The sequence below is a fragment of the Stegodyphus dumicola genome, chromosome 6 (assembly GCF_044657685.1).
Source record: "Stegodyphus dumicola isolate Sdum_Otavi_A_Nest chromosome 6, ASM4465768v1".
NCBI classification, from domain to species: domain Eukaryota; kingdom Metazoa; phylum Arthropoda; class Arachnida; order Araneae; family Eresidae; genus Stegodyphus; species Stegodyphus dumicola.
Window position 1 is genome coordinate 195631251 of NC_140773.1, and position 13804 is coordinate 195645054.

Genomic DNA, 13804 nt, shown 5'->3' on the forward strand with positions numbered 1-13804 from the left:
GGGGAACTCGAACCAGGAACTGTCAGCGAAGTCTCATACTCGAGTTGTTCGATTTTTATCTCCTTGCTGTTAATCGAAGTCAGATTTCCTGTCTGAATCGATAAGTGGACGTGTTCGCTCTCTTTTCCTTCATAATGCGTAGGAAGATAGGCGGGTCTTGTTTACTGAAGTTCGGCATTTTATAGATGAATATGCATAAAGCAAAAAGTCCGAATATATTTATTCATAGTTTGAATACATTTAATCTCTTTTTGCTCTGGAATCATCATCACGGCCAGCGCATGAAATCTTTTCAAATAAAGTTCGATTATCCATTTGCTTAATAGATTTCGCTTTGTATTTTAAAATCCTTCCTAGTATATTGATACTCAGTATTATATTACTTTTTATTTTCTAGTAAATACTGTATATAATCCTCCCCAGTCTCGCGCCATTCTTCATTGATTCTCATTTTTCTTCCGTCACGTATTTATGTTTCTGTCGACGGATTTAATACTCTTTGAAGTATAGGATATCATCACCTAAGTCTCTCGCAATCGTTGAATTTGCAGTTTTGAATTCTACCGGTTGAAAGGTTAAAGGCGCCATCTTACGGTAGAAATATCGGTAAAATGCACTCTGGATTATCAGATGTGCCCAACCACTGGATACTGTGTTATCGAACTTTTATTATACATGAACAATGCATGCAAAATAACTGTGAAACTGTACAATATTTGTGTTTTCTAAATCTCCAACTATAGTAATATAATAGTTATATATTACTATTTTAATTTATATATTGCTATTAATTTATATCCTCTCCAACTATAGAGGATATAAATTCTCTAATGATGTATCATTTATGATTTTTTTGCAAATGTTATAATATTTCGTCAAATACTTTCGCCTCTTTATTTTAATATAGAAAAACCGTTTTAAGAAGTTTTCCTGCTTAAGAAATTTATTTTACGGTTTTCCAACTAATTTCCTAATTTGATAAAGCTAATTTAATTTTTTTAAAGATTTTCCTGCTCAAGAAGTTTTTTCCCCAAATTACAAATAGTCTTCTGTTTTGATAAAATTTTCTTGCATAACACGTTTTCTTTTGAAAGATTTTCCAACGTAAGAAATTTATTTCGCAAAATATCAAATAAATTCCTATTTCGATAAAGTTAAATTCTCTCCCATAATTCGTTAAATTCTCTCCCATAACTCGTGAAAAATTTTCTTTCTTAAGAAATTCGCGCTAATCTTTTCAGGCGCTTTTCTTTCCTTCTAAACAATTTTTATTCTTTCTTTTTTTCAAAAAAATTAAATTAAAAAAAATTAACTCTTCCCTTTTCCCCAGTTCGAACTAGAAACGGAAATTATCAGTCCCGCTTTTAGAATAGTGATCGCTGTTATCACTGCCTGTCGATTAACTACTTGCTGATATCATAATGGTTAACAAGATCCTTAGGTGAATTAGTTACTTAAGGCTCCGCTCAGGCAGTGGTAAAAATGTCATACCTGGTTTAAGCTGAACTTCGTTGCTAGGTAACTAGACCTTGGTTTAGGGATTTTGGCATAAATTTCGAAGTTTTCAACTCTATACCGACTTGGTTAAAAAATCAAACAATCAGAGCGAACGCGCGAAATCTGTTGAGCAGGAAAACAGAGTGGGAATGCTGTAGGCATATCCAGGCATGCGCAAATTTACCTTTTCTAATTGGCTGCAGCTTAGACTTTGTCTAGCAGGTGGGAACGGAACTCCCGCATTTTATGCCTTTTGACTATACCTCTATGACATTTATACTACCGTCTGAACAGAGCCCAAGGTCGCCACCTTAGGTCCACTAAGTTTTTATCGACGGAACTTAGTGGACGAGAAAGTCCACTAAGTTTTTATCTCCTTGCTGTAATCGAAGTCGGATTTCCTAACCTGAATAGATAAGTGAACACGTTCGCTTCCTTTACTTCATGGTGACCAGGAAAGAACGCAGGCCACTTTGTCGATGAGTATGTATAGAACAAAAGTCTAGAAATATTCTGGGATTATCGGACTAAAATTGTGCAATGTCATAAAATTATTTCTTTCCCCGCATTATTAAACGTTTTGATGGGGAAAAACTCAATACATTCATTTTGAAAACATATTTAATAAGCCAAACGTATTAATAAACGCATCCATTTACTGCTTGATTTTACTTGAAAAGTTTTTGCTTCAGAGTCATCACGATTGCCAATGCATGAAGCCTTTTTAAAGAAAGTTCGAATGCCCAGTGACTTGATAGATATCTCACTTTTTTCTAAATATTAACTGTAACTGTGCCATCATCGGAAATAAGCGGATCCTACACTTTCCCTCCTGATATGGTATAAAACACGTTATACTTCAGACAATCATGTTCAACTTCTAGTGTGGCATGTGGATTCTCACTGCCCAATATCCGCACATTTTGCCTCTTCACATTCCCATTTACATGGAAAATCACCTCATCATTAAAACGAACTAATAACTAAAATGATCTCATCATTAAAATAATTTCATCACTAAAATGACCTCATCACTAAAATGGCTCATCATTAAAATGATCTTATGGTGTCATCTCGAAAATGGTCTCATAACTAAAATGATCTAATCATTAAAAAATCTCATCACTGAAATGACCTCATGACTAAAATGTCTCATCATCAAAATGGTATGGGTCATATGGTATGGGTCAAAATGGTGTCATCTTTAAAATGGTCTCATCTCAAAAATGGTCTTATCACTGAAGTGATCTGATCTTTAAATAATTTCATTATTCAAATGATCATTAAGTAATCTCATCACTAAAATGACCTCTTGATTAAATGGTCTCATGGTGTCATCTCTAAAATAGGCTCACCACTGAAATGATGAAATCACTTAGTAATTTCATTACTAAAATGATCTAAACATTAAATAATCTTATCACTAAAACTACCTTAGAACTAAAATGGCTCATCATGAAAATTATATCATGAAAATTATATTATATCATTCACTAAAACGATCTGATCTTTAAATGATCTCATTACAGAAATCATGATAAAAACGGCTCATCATTAAAATGGTCTCATGGTGTCATCTCTAAAACTGTCTCATCGTTAAAATGAAAGCAGACTGTCTTCATTGTCCATGACTTGCTGGAGATCATTGCAAAATTAAGCTTTCTTTGTTCTGTCGCTCATTTTGAACTTCTACTTGAGTTGTAACTTATATAAATGGATGTGCAAGCAGTTGTGTAACATTTAAGTAATCGTGCTTTCTGAGATTTGCAACAACTCTGGGTTAGTTCTGCTTGTTCACTTCTTCGGGCTTCATAAAAAGGTTTGTCTAATGCGATTAACAACTGGATTTAAGACTGGTGGTTGGCCTAAAAGTCTCTTTCTTTGATCACAGATGCATCCCCTTCCAATACTACCTCAAAACTGACTTGTTTCTTAGTGAGTTCACATTAAATTTGTGCTTGAAAGCCGATTGCATCGATACGGAATTTTTTTGTTAAATGAAATTCTAAAACCGCTGTCAGACCAACAAGTTATCGGTGAAGTCTTGGCTTTCGGGGTATTTGATTGGTTGACTTACTCGAAAACCAGCATTTTGGCGAACACCTACGCGGAGCAGAGCTGCAAGTTAACATTTTCGCCTCAGTCGCAAAATACAATGTACATACACTCACTGGCCGATGAATTAGAAATCCAAGATCAATATTTTATTGAACCAGCTGTTGCACGGATAACTGCTGTGATTCCTTTGGGCATCGAGGCTACATACTTCTGCAGTGCATTTACGTCCAAAGATTACCATGCATTGGTTATGCAGCTTTTTAGATCTTGTAAATTAGATGGAAGAGGAGAGTGCTGTCGGATGTGTCTTTCAGCCATATCCCACACATTTTTTATGGGATTATGATCCGGGCTATGCAGTGGCTAGGGAAGGTGTTGAAAATCAGACTGATGTTCAGCGAACCAATTTTGAGCACTTCTGGCACGATGTATAGTTGCATTATCGTCCATGAAGTATCCGTCGCCATCAGGATAAAAATGCAAAATTGCAGCTTGCACTGGATCTGCCAGTATATCTAGGTATCTCATGGCTCTTTGTATACCCTCAAAGAACAGCAGGGGATAAATTCTATGCCAGCAGTACATGCCCCATATCATAATACTCCCACCAGACCCTTGCACAATACAAGTAAGGCAAGATGGATTCATGGCTTCATGGGGTTCTCGCCAAATTCGACGTCTTCCATCAGTGCAAAATAAGGTGTAGCGTGATTTATCCGACCACATTACCCGTTTCTAATTCTCAGATGTGTAGTGTCTTCTTTCTCGACACCACTTTCTTCCATGTCATGGCAGAAATGAGTGGTTTTTCTCCCAGGTACTCGACTATGCATTCCTATCCTCTGTCATTCTCTGAGCACAGTTTGAGCTGAAATGTATTGGGAAGAGCCTTGGTTGACGATTTGTGTCAGTTAAAGCACATTAGAGTCCCTGTGCTGCCGTATAATTCTGCCGTATAAGACGACGCCGATCTCTCTCTTCGAAAACTGTGCTCGAACCGCAATAACGTCATCTAGAGAAGGACTGAGGCTTCTGATTCCAACTTTTGAAAACCTTTGATATGGCTGCTTTTGAGAACCCAGTATATGCTGTCTTCGAAATCGAGGCCTTTGCTCAACGGGCACCAATAATAAATCCTTTTTCAAATGGTGAAATATCTGTTGTTTTTCCCAGTTTACTTCATTCATCGTGAAAAGAACTCTTACACCTTCTTATACTAGCAATCTAACCACGTGTAACCCACGTCATAAGAATAATTTGCATACTTCCTGCCTAGCACGCATTCAAATGAAGATCTCAAAGGTTTCTAATTCATTGGCCAGTGTGTGTAACTGAGACAGAGCTTTCAGCGAGACTGTTTCGGCTAGCAATCCCATTCCCCAGTTCAAACCATTACACCTTATAATTCAAACATGTTTCAATAAATTTTGATTTTATAAAGAATAATGAATTTTTTAAGCATTAAAGCAATAAAGAAACCTAAATTCATGGTACATGATTTAAGTAACTCGATTTTTCCTCAAAGTGTCCCTGAAATTTATTTCTTTTCACGTCTTTAATATGAGTAACACAACAAAGAATTCTTGATAATAAAATATTCAAAACGAAGGGATTTTTAATTTCTAATAAGCATGGGTTTGAAAGAAAAAAATTGCATCATAAAAACTTCAAACTAAAATCTGAATCTTTAAGAAGTTAAAAAACTTAAACTTCTAGAATCATAAAGAAATTGCAGTCTATCCTTAGTACCCAGATTTCAGTTAAACATTTGGAGACACTTTTATGGTATGCAGTTACATAAGTCTATAATTTTAAGAATGAGTCTTCAGGAACTCAAGATGCAAAACTTATACTTTAAATCTTATATATAAAACGAGCTGTCCAGTATGGCAAAATCAAATGGTATAAAATTTGACGATCATTTCATCGAAAACACTTCATCACATACTGACGCAAGTGTGCATTTATTTAACAATAATAATATTTTAAAAAAGATTTAATTATTCAAGACGTAGCTGTGCGTTTATTTTACTAGATCGCTTGAGCACGAGGATTACAGACAACAGATATTTCCATCAAGGGGCAGCCCACTTTATTTTGCCAGGAAACTAAATCCTCTTATTATAAACATTTTTTTTTTTTTTTTTTTTTTTTGGTCGATACATTTCAAATAGCCAGTCACTGAGATATAAAACGTTTCGCAATGTTGTGTGAATGTCATGTGCAACTCTAGAAAGGAAATTTCAATTTAAGATTCAAATTTAGAGTATTATGTTAATGTGCTGCCTGTATTTACGGTGTTTCCATCTCCCTACGTTAATCAGAAGGCAGAAATTTTAGCATAAGATAGCATTCAAACTTGAACAGCAGAAAATAGAAAAGCTATTTTTTTAACCTGGTTATTTAATATTTTTTTTACAAATAAGGATTAATATTTGTCTGAATTTCACATGCAACAATGTATTGAAAAAAGCTAAAAAAATTCGTTCTCTCTTTCTAAAAAATTCGAGTTCATATTCCTAGAAATTATGTCTAATAGTGCTGCCATCTGTCGTAGCGTTATAGTAACTAAAACGTTACTCAGAAAATATTTCTGCTCTTATTCTTAGTAGAAATATGCAAATTTGATTCATTAAATACGTCATATTATTTAATATATTAATTATCAAAAAGTGGAAAGAAAGAAAGAACTGCGATTGCGATTTTTGTGTTTACAACATTTGAGTGAATTATAAATTTAAATTTCACTGTGTTTACATGTAACAGAATTTTATACAGTTTTCAGAAGCTGTACGGATAAAAGTAGATTTTTGTTTATTTAATGACATTTTTTTTCTCTGATTTATAGATCCCACCCCCCTCACAATTCTTACCGGGGCTTTAGAAAACAAAGATTTATTTCCTGCGAACAATAACCTCAAGTAAGTTCATTTATAATAATTTTATAAAAGTGATAATAATTATGATAATAATAATTTATAATAATTATAAAAGTGAACCATTGCCAGGATGTTTTCTAGACAAGCACATAAATTCCAGTTAACAGATTCAGAAATGTTTTGGTTAATTAGGTAATGTTATTACGATACGCATGTTCAAACATGCCGAAATTCATCACTCATCAATAATATGCTAGCAATGTTGCTGATAACGTCTTTGAGTGCTTAAAACTGATCAAATATCGCTTGTGCTTTGCACTGCATGCATTTTTATACTTAGCATTTACTTCAGTGTGAGGCTTATAGAAAATTAATTTGTAAAATCAAGAACATGAATTACTTCTAAAACTATTTAGATTATATGAAACTAATAAGTTTCGAAAATGTATATATGAACGGAGCAGCGTTTAGTGCGCTTTAGGAGATTCTTATCAGATAGGTATGAATTACTTTGCCACAAAATTTGATTGTATAGCTATATTGCTTCTATATTCTTCCGAAAATCTGGTTTAAAGCGACCGCTTGCTCTTATGCAAAACCCAAAGAAACAGGGAGAGAGTTTTTTAAATTTCAAATGCACGTAGCAAGACAACTGAACATAAAATAAAATACAAAACAAAGGCAAGAAAATTGATATCACTGTATCTATAAACTCAGGCCATTCCTCGCTATCCAGTAACGCTCCCAAATCGAAATACGAGGAAGGGCATTTGCGGAAATGTGGCAAGTCCATGTCTTCCTTAAGATTGCATAAGGGACAAAGAGAGTCAGGCTTCGTTCAGATGGTGGTATAAATGGCACACCTGATTTAATTCGAGCTTCATTGCTAGGTAACTATACCTTGCAACGTCACCAAAAACTGGTTTAGAGGTTTTGGCATAAAATTAGAAGTTTTTCAACTCTATGCCGACTTGTTACAAGAGTTGACCAAACTGTTGAACAGGAAAACAGAGCGGGAAAGCTGTAGATACGTGCGCAAACACATACGCATGCGCAAATTTAGCTTCTGTAATTGGCTACGGCTTAGACCCTCTCTGGCAGGTGAGAACGGATCTTCAGCATTTTATGCCTTATGACTATGCCTCTATGACATTTATACCACCGCCTAAAGTGCCACAGCGACATTGATGCGTTGAAGGTGCTTACGAAGGGAGTCGTGACCAGATATAAGACAGAACAATGCAACATATTTTTTTCTAGGGCATTCGGGTACTTCAAGAATATCTTTATAATTTATTTCTATCTTTCTGCAAGTTCTTGAAAAAAGGAGTCTCTGAAGGCTTCTCTAACAACTGATTTAATGGATTTGTAGGGAATATCAGGTTGTGATATTTGGAGGACAGAAGCTTTCTTCTTAGCCAAGAAATAGGTGCCCTCATTATCATGAACTCCACATCGGGCAGAAATTCACTGAAGTACTTACAATATCTTTGTCATTACTTGAGAGCCAGTTAAGAAGATCGAAGCAGTAATCGACAACTGAAGAGCGGGAGTCATTGTGTCAGTCAATATACTGAAGGGCGGCTCTCTCATATACCAGAGCTGGCCTTTAGGCTATTAACTTACAGAGTGGTTCCCACTCTTCACTTGTCCATTGCTGTTTCGGTCTTCTTAACATTGCAGAAGGAGAGAATATCCGCGTAAAAATCGTTCTAATATATTTCTTTTTAATGGTTTACCTATGGCTATTATAACAAGAGAATTTTAGAGAAAGCAAGTTAGCAATCTCACAATAATATCTTAGATTCAATATAGTAGGTTATATGTGTTTTCTAAAAAACCGCAAATAAATATGAAGATATTGGGAGCATTGCAGAATTGTATAAAAGGATTTTCAGTTTAACGTTAAAAAAAACATATATTTCATTATTTTCCTTCATTTGCGTATTCGGATTAATGCTATCGCGTCGACCTATATTATAAGGAGGGTGTTTGCACATTTGTAGAACAATTTCGGTAAAGATTTAAAAAAAATGAAGATTTCGGAATAAAAACTTCTGGCAACAGTTTATTATTTGAAACTAGAAATATCGTCTGCTACTTTTAAATTTATTCTCCTTTCAAAGTATTGCACATAAGAAAGCTTAGGATTAAAGGATACGTTTTAGGGCTTTATTAAGAGAAATATTCCCCTTCCATAATTCGTGAAATGCATTTTATTAAAATTTCTAAGCACAAAATAAGCAAATTATTAATCGGAAAGAGAAAAACCACCAATCATTACATCTACATTGATTGAGGACTAAAAACGGATACCCGGAAAATGGTACCTACTTTTTCTAATGTTTCTAAAGTTAAATCATTGGTAAGAAGCGAAAATTCGCCAATGCATAATACATTTGCAAAGTCCTTAAATACGTTTTTGACAACAATAAATAAATTAATTAACCCAGACTACAACTTAAAAAAAAGCTATAAAACATAATGTTTACCAACTTTTGCCTCAACATCGAACAATTTGTAGAATACTGCATGAAAATTATTTAGTAGAAGATAAGTGGGGATACGGTGTGACCCTTTATGAACCATGAGGTTTATTTATGGGCTGCAACAAAAAAAGATCTATTTATTATCGAAAGCGAACAGACAAAAATATGTATAAACCAGATTTTAGCAATACAAGGAAAATTTGAGTAAGGTTTTTTACGATTCTCGCAGGAGTCTCTTACAACAGAAATTTAAAAAATAAGAAGAGTGGAAAATAGTATTAATATCAACTCAATGCAATATCAAGAGGAAGTTTTACCTCCGATATTTACTGAATGAATTCAAGTTTATCAAGACCAAACAAGTCATACTTCGAAAAGTACCACTGCATTCCTTGAAAAAATGAAGACTGAAACAGGTATTGCACAGATAAATTTTTCAACTTACTCCTGTGAAGGCCTGCATGTTTAACCTACGGACTATGTTGCCTCTGGTCTTTTGAAAAAAACTTTTTCTAAGCGCAAACCTACCATGACTGATGTACTTTGGAAAGTAATGCAAAAGCAATGGGAATAAATACCTATGAAAATTTTATGATAAATCTTTCTATTTTGTAAATCTTGATTCAGATTTGTTCTAGAGAAAAAAGGCTATAAGATCGAATATTTATGAGAATACTGTTTGCATTTTAAACATTAATTAAACGGTCCTGAATTCGCTCTAAAAATGTGGGAAAATCCTCTGTAGTCTGTACCTTGAAACAGGCACATCAAGGATGTATCGACACTCCCCTCATTTATGATAGTTACGTGTGCCATCATCACTGCACCTAAGAAGTTGCTGAATTCTGGCAGGTCTTTTTCTCTACAGCAGTTATTACCATGGTTATAAGGCATGGTTTGAGGGCATAAAAAGTTCTTGAAATGCTTCCTGGAAAATAAGACAAAAGCAGCATTTAATTTAAACTGTGAATCACAATCCCAAATGAGGTTACACAGCGAAATATTGGAGGGGTCAGGAAGTTTTTAAAAAAAATTCTTTATGAAATTCGTTCTGAAAGTGTTTAAACTTCCTCGGTATATGTGCAAAGCAAGGCAAATATAATTCAAAATATAAGACGTTTACCGATAAAATTGTTTTGAAATCTGACTGAGATTTCGAAGTGGGAATAAAAGCTAGTTAATTTTAAATTTGCATGTTGTGTAATTAAAAAAAAATAAGCTATTTAGTATTTATCAATATTAATATGCCAATACTACAGCCAACTTTCAAATATATATAATGCAATATATATATTCGAATAATTTCAATTCATGAATATAATTTTAAGAAAAATTATTTGAAACACTTCATGTTCTGTGTGAAAATTCAGGATATGCGCTGATTGCGATATCTCGCAGTCCATACAAAGAGTCTCATTAAAATAAAAATTAATAAAATAAAAACCTAAGTGGCAAATGGCAAAAAGGGAAATTCCTAGGCGAAATTAATGCAATAAGGAAGAAATAATAAATTAATTCATAATAATTATAAATTAGTTCATAATAAATATAAATTAATTCACAATAATTATAAATTAGTTCATAATAAATATAAATTCATAATAATTATAAATTAATTCATAAAGGTAGGTGCATAACATTACAGAATAAGAAATTATGAAATTAAAAATTGTTTTCTACACCGCCAAAGATATTCTCTGTATCCACACCTTAGAAACCATTGGTCTAAAAGTCTTTTTTTGTTTTGTTTTGTTTTCTGATAATGCCCCTGATTCAAGAGAATCGTATTTCGTACAATATCAGTATAAGCTCTACGGATATTTAATCATAAAAATGACCTCATAATTTAGTTATAATTAGATACACAGTTCTCTACTTTTTCCTACACAAAACGAGAAATTTCTGGAGCAGGCAAAATTTTTTAAATTAAATTAGTTAACTATTTTTCTTTTAAACGATAATCAAAGTTGTTTAAATTATCTTCTGTTGAAAGACCAAACCGCAATTCTTTTGTGTTACACTGAAGCTCATGCTCCTTTTTTTGCTTAGTGTCGCCATCTATTGGTGATATTTAAAAACGTTTAATGGATTCAAATTTTTATTGTATCAGCTCTACTTAAATATGCTGTTGAGGCTTTCTGTGCATTAAAAAATGTCAAGAATAGAATGATAATTTTTTAACGTATGCTGAAGAAAATTTTCTTTACAAAAAATGACAACAAAAGTCTTTATAAAAATCACGTAATGAGAGAGAAGGAAATATTTTACTTTACTAGGAAAAACTTTACTTTATTAAGTGAATTAAGTTTGCAAAATTAAAATACATTCTTTTTCCCTCTCTAACATTTTTTTCCAAATAGTATTTGTTTTTCTAAATTCATGGGGAATTCTTGTTCGAAGGAATTGCTAAATAATTAAAATCATAGAAATGAATTTTCCTGTTGTAAATATTCTACGCTTGTTGATTATTTGTTGAAGACACGAAAGAATCTGATTTGTTATTTTTTAACTTGAATTGCTATATTGAAAAAGAAAAATTTCTCTCAAATTTCTTATTTTGCGATATTGCTCTTGAACTGAATTTTATGATTTTTGTGCGAAGAACATGATATTGAATAAATAAAGATAACACACAAAATGTTTAAAAAACGCTCCTTTGGACGCAATTTAAAATCTGAAATCTTTCAGATTAAAAAAAAATTATTATTATTATTTTTAATTTTTAAAACCACACCATTCATTTATAAACATCCTGTGTAATATTTCAATTAGCAAAAAGCGATATATTTCAGAAAACATGCAAAAGATATAAGTCTGAACTGAGAGAGAGCCCACCAGCGGCCGAGCGGTAAAGACGCTGAACACTGGTAGTTCGGTCTGAGGTTCGAATCCCGCGAACGGGCTGGCTGCATGGGCGTTTTCGTAGTTTTCCCCATGTGTAACGTATATACGAGCCAGTTTCCCTTAGAAAGTCCTCCACGAAAGGCATCCCTCCCCTTAGGCAGATAGCCCTCGTGTGCTTTGCCATAATTAAATACACACATACACACACACTGAACTGAGAGAGTAACGTGTAGTATAGCCCATAGGTTTCGAAACATTTTAGGCCTCGAGTTGTATTGGCTGTTCGACGAAGCTTCGAGGATCAAGACCCATTTATTTATCATGCCACGGTGACGTAATTATGATGAATATCATACAGATGTTTTTAAACAAGGCAGCGAGTTTCTTGCCATTGGGTCTGTGCCGCTATGATAATATGAAGCGACTTTTTTTAGACTTTTATGTAGTTTCACCTAATACGAATTTTTTAAAACTGTTTAAACATTAGCAAAAATATTCTTGTCCCAGAATATCAGACTTCTTCGGTTTGCAGTGTAAGTTTACTTTTGTATGGATTTATTTCCACATTGTAACAATGTTTCAGTGCATTTTGTTTACATTTTGATCAGATGTGAACTTTGGATCCCAGGTATTTTATATTTTGGGCAAGAAAACATCTCCAAAATTAAAATAAATTACAATATATGCAGAACAATAAAATTAAAATTTGAACAAATCGTTGATGAATATTTCTGCGAACAAACCTAGAATACTACTGTGAGAGTAGGTAAAGGTAGCATGTGAAACCTGGCTGTGTTGCTACATCTTTAAATGTACCTGTTTTGAAACACTCGCGTGTATAAAGTGGATCCCGATTTGGATCCAGATTTTCATCTTTTTCTGGAGGGAAGGGGGGAAGTGCGGCATATGCACGAGAGAATGCTGTAAATTCTAATTTAATTTTGTACATATCTGCAAGTCGTGAATCTTAATAAGCACTTAATTCGATTTTAATTATTTTAATCTTGCTTCATTGAGACTGTCTGTGTATATGAGAAACTGCCATTAACATCACATTTCTCACATTTTAACAAATTAATTTTTCTCAAAATTTTAGAAATTACCTCTCTTCCCCTCAAATTGTGATAAAACATCAATTCAAATTTTTTTTAAACGAAAGTTAGTTTAAGTTTCTTGAGTATGGTGAAACCTTTGAAATATTAAGGGTGTCTGTGGATATTTTCATAAAAAAACTGGCTCATATTCACGTTTCTGAAGCTAGGAAGAACATGAATTAATTTGTGAATTTCTTGCTTTTATAATGTAGTCTGAAGAAATGAAAGAAAATTTTGTTAGTATTCAATATTATTTTTCTGAACGTTCAAAAAATATTATCTGTAATTAATACATAAATATATATTATCAGTAATTGTAAAATAATAACCATTTATGGGTTATTGTTTAATCTTAATTATTTATTGATTTATTATTCTATAAATGATAAAATTGTTTTACATAATAGTATATTTAAAAATTATTAGATATTCACCACTTTAACATTATGTAAGAAAGTAAAGTTTTTCCCTTATGTAAATTTCAATTTTTAATGCATGATCAATTCATTGTTATTAATTTTAATGTAGTTAATGCAAAAAAGGCAATGAATATGTCATTAGTCAATTTAATAAAATTTTAATCAGTTCATTTTCATTAATTTTAAGATAGTTAATACAAGAAAGACAATGAATATGTCATTAATCTACTTAATGTAATTTTCATCAATTCATTTTCATTAATTTTAATGTAGTTGATGCAAAAAAGGCGATTAATATATCAAAAATGTATTTAATATGGTTTTAATAAATTCATTTTCATTAATTTTAATGTAGTGAATGCAAAAAAGACAGTGAATATGTCATAAATCTTTTTTAATATAATTTTAATCAATTAATTTTAATGCAGTTAATGCAAAAAGGGCAATGGATATGTTATTAATCTATTTAATATAATTTTAATCAATTTATTTTCATTAATTTTAATGTTGTTGATGCAAAAATA

At 32.6% G+C, this 13804-nt stretch overlaps 1 protein-coding gene across 3 annotated transcripts in view; it reads left to right on the forward strand.

Moving 5' to 3' along the window:
* LOC118195824 (protein Wnt-5b-like) overlaps positions 1-13804 on the forward strand; it is a 995694-nt gene that overhangs the window by 675629 nt on the left and 306261 nt on the right. For all 3 annotated transcript variants that reach the window (XM_085819314.1, XM_085819315.1, XM_085819316.1), the window contains one exon: positions 6404-6476. The gene's annotated coding sequence lies outside the window, so the exon portion shown is untranslated. The remainder of the gene's footprint in view (positions 1-6403; positions 6477-13804) is intronic.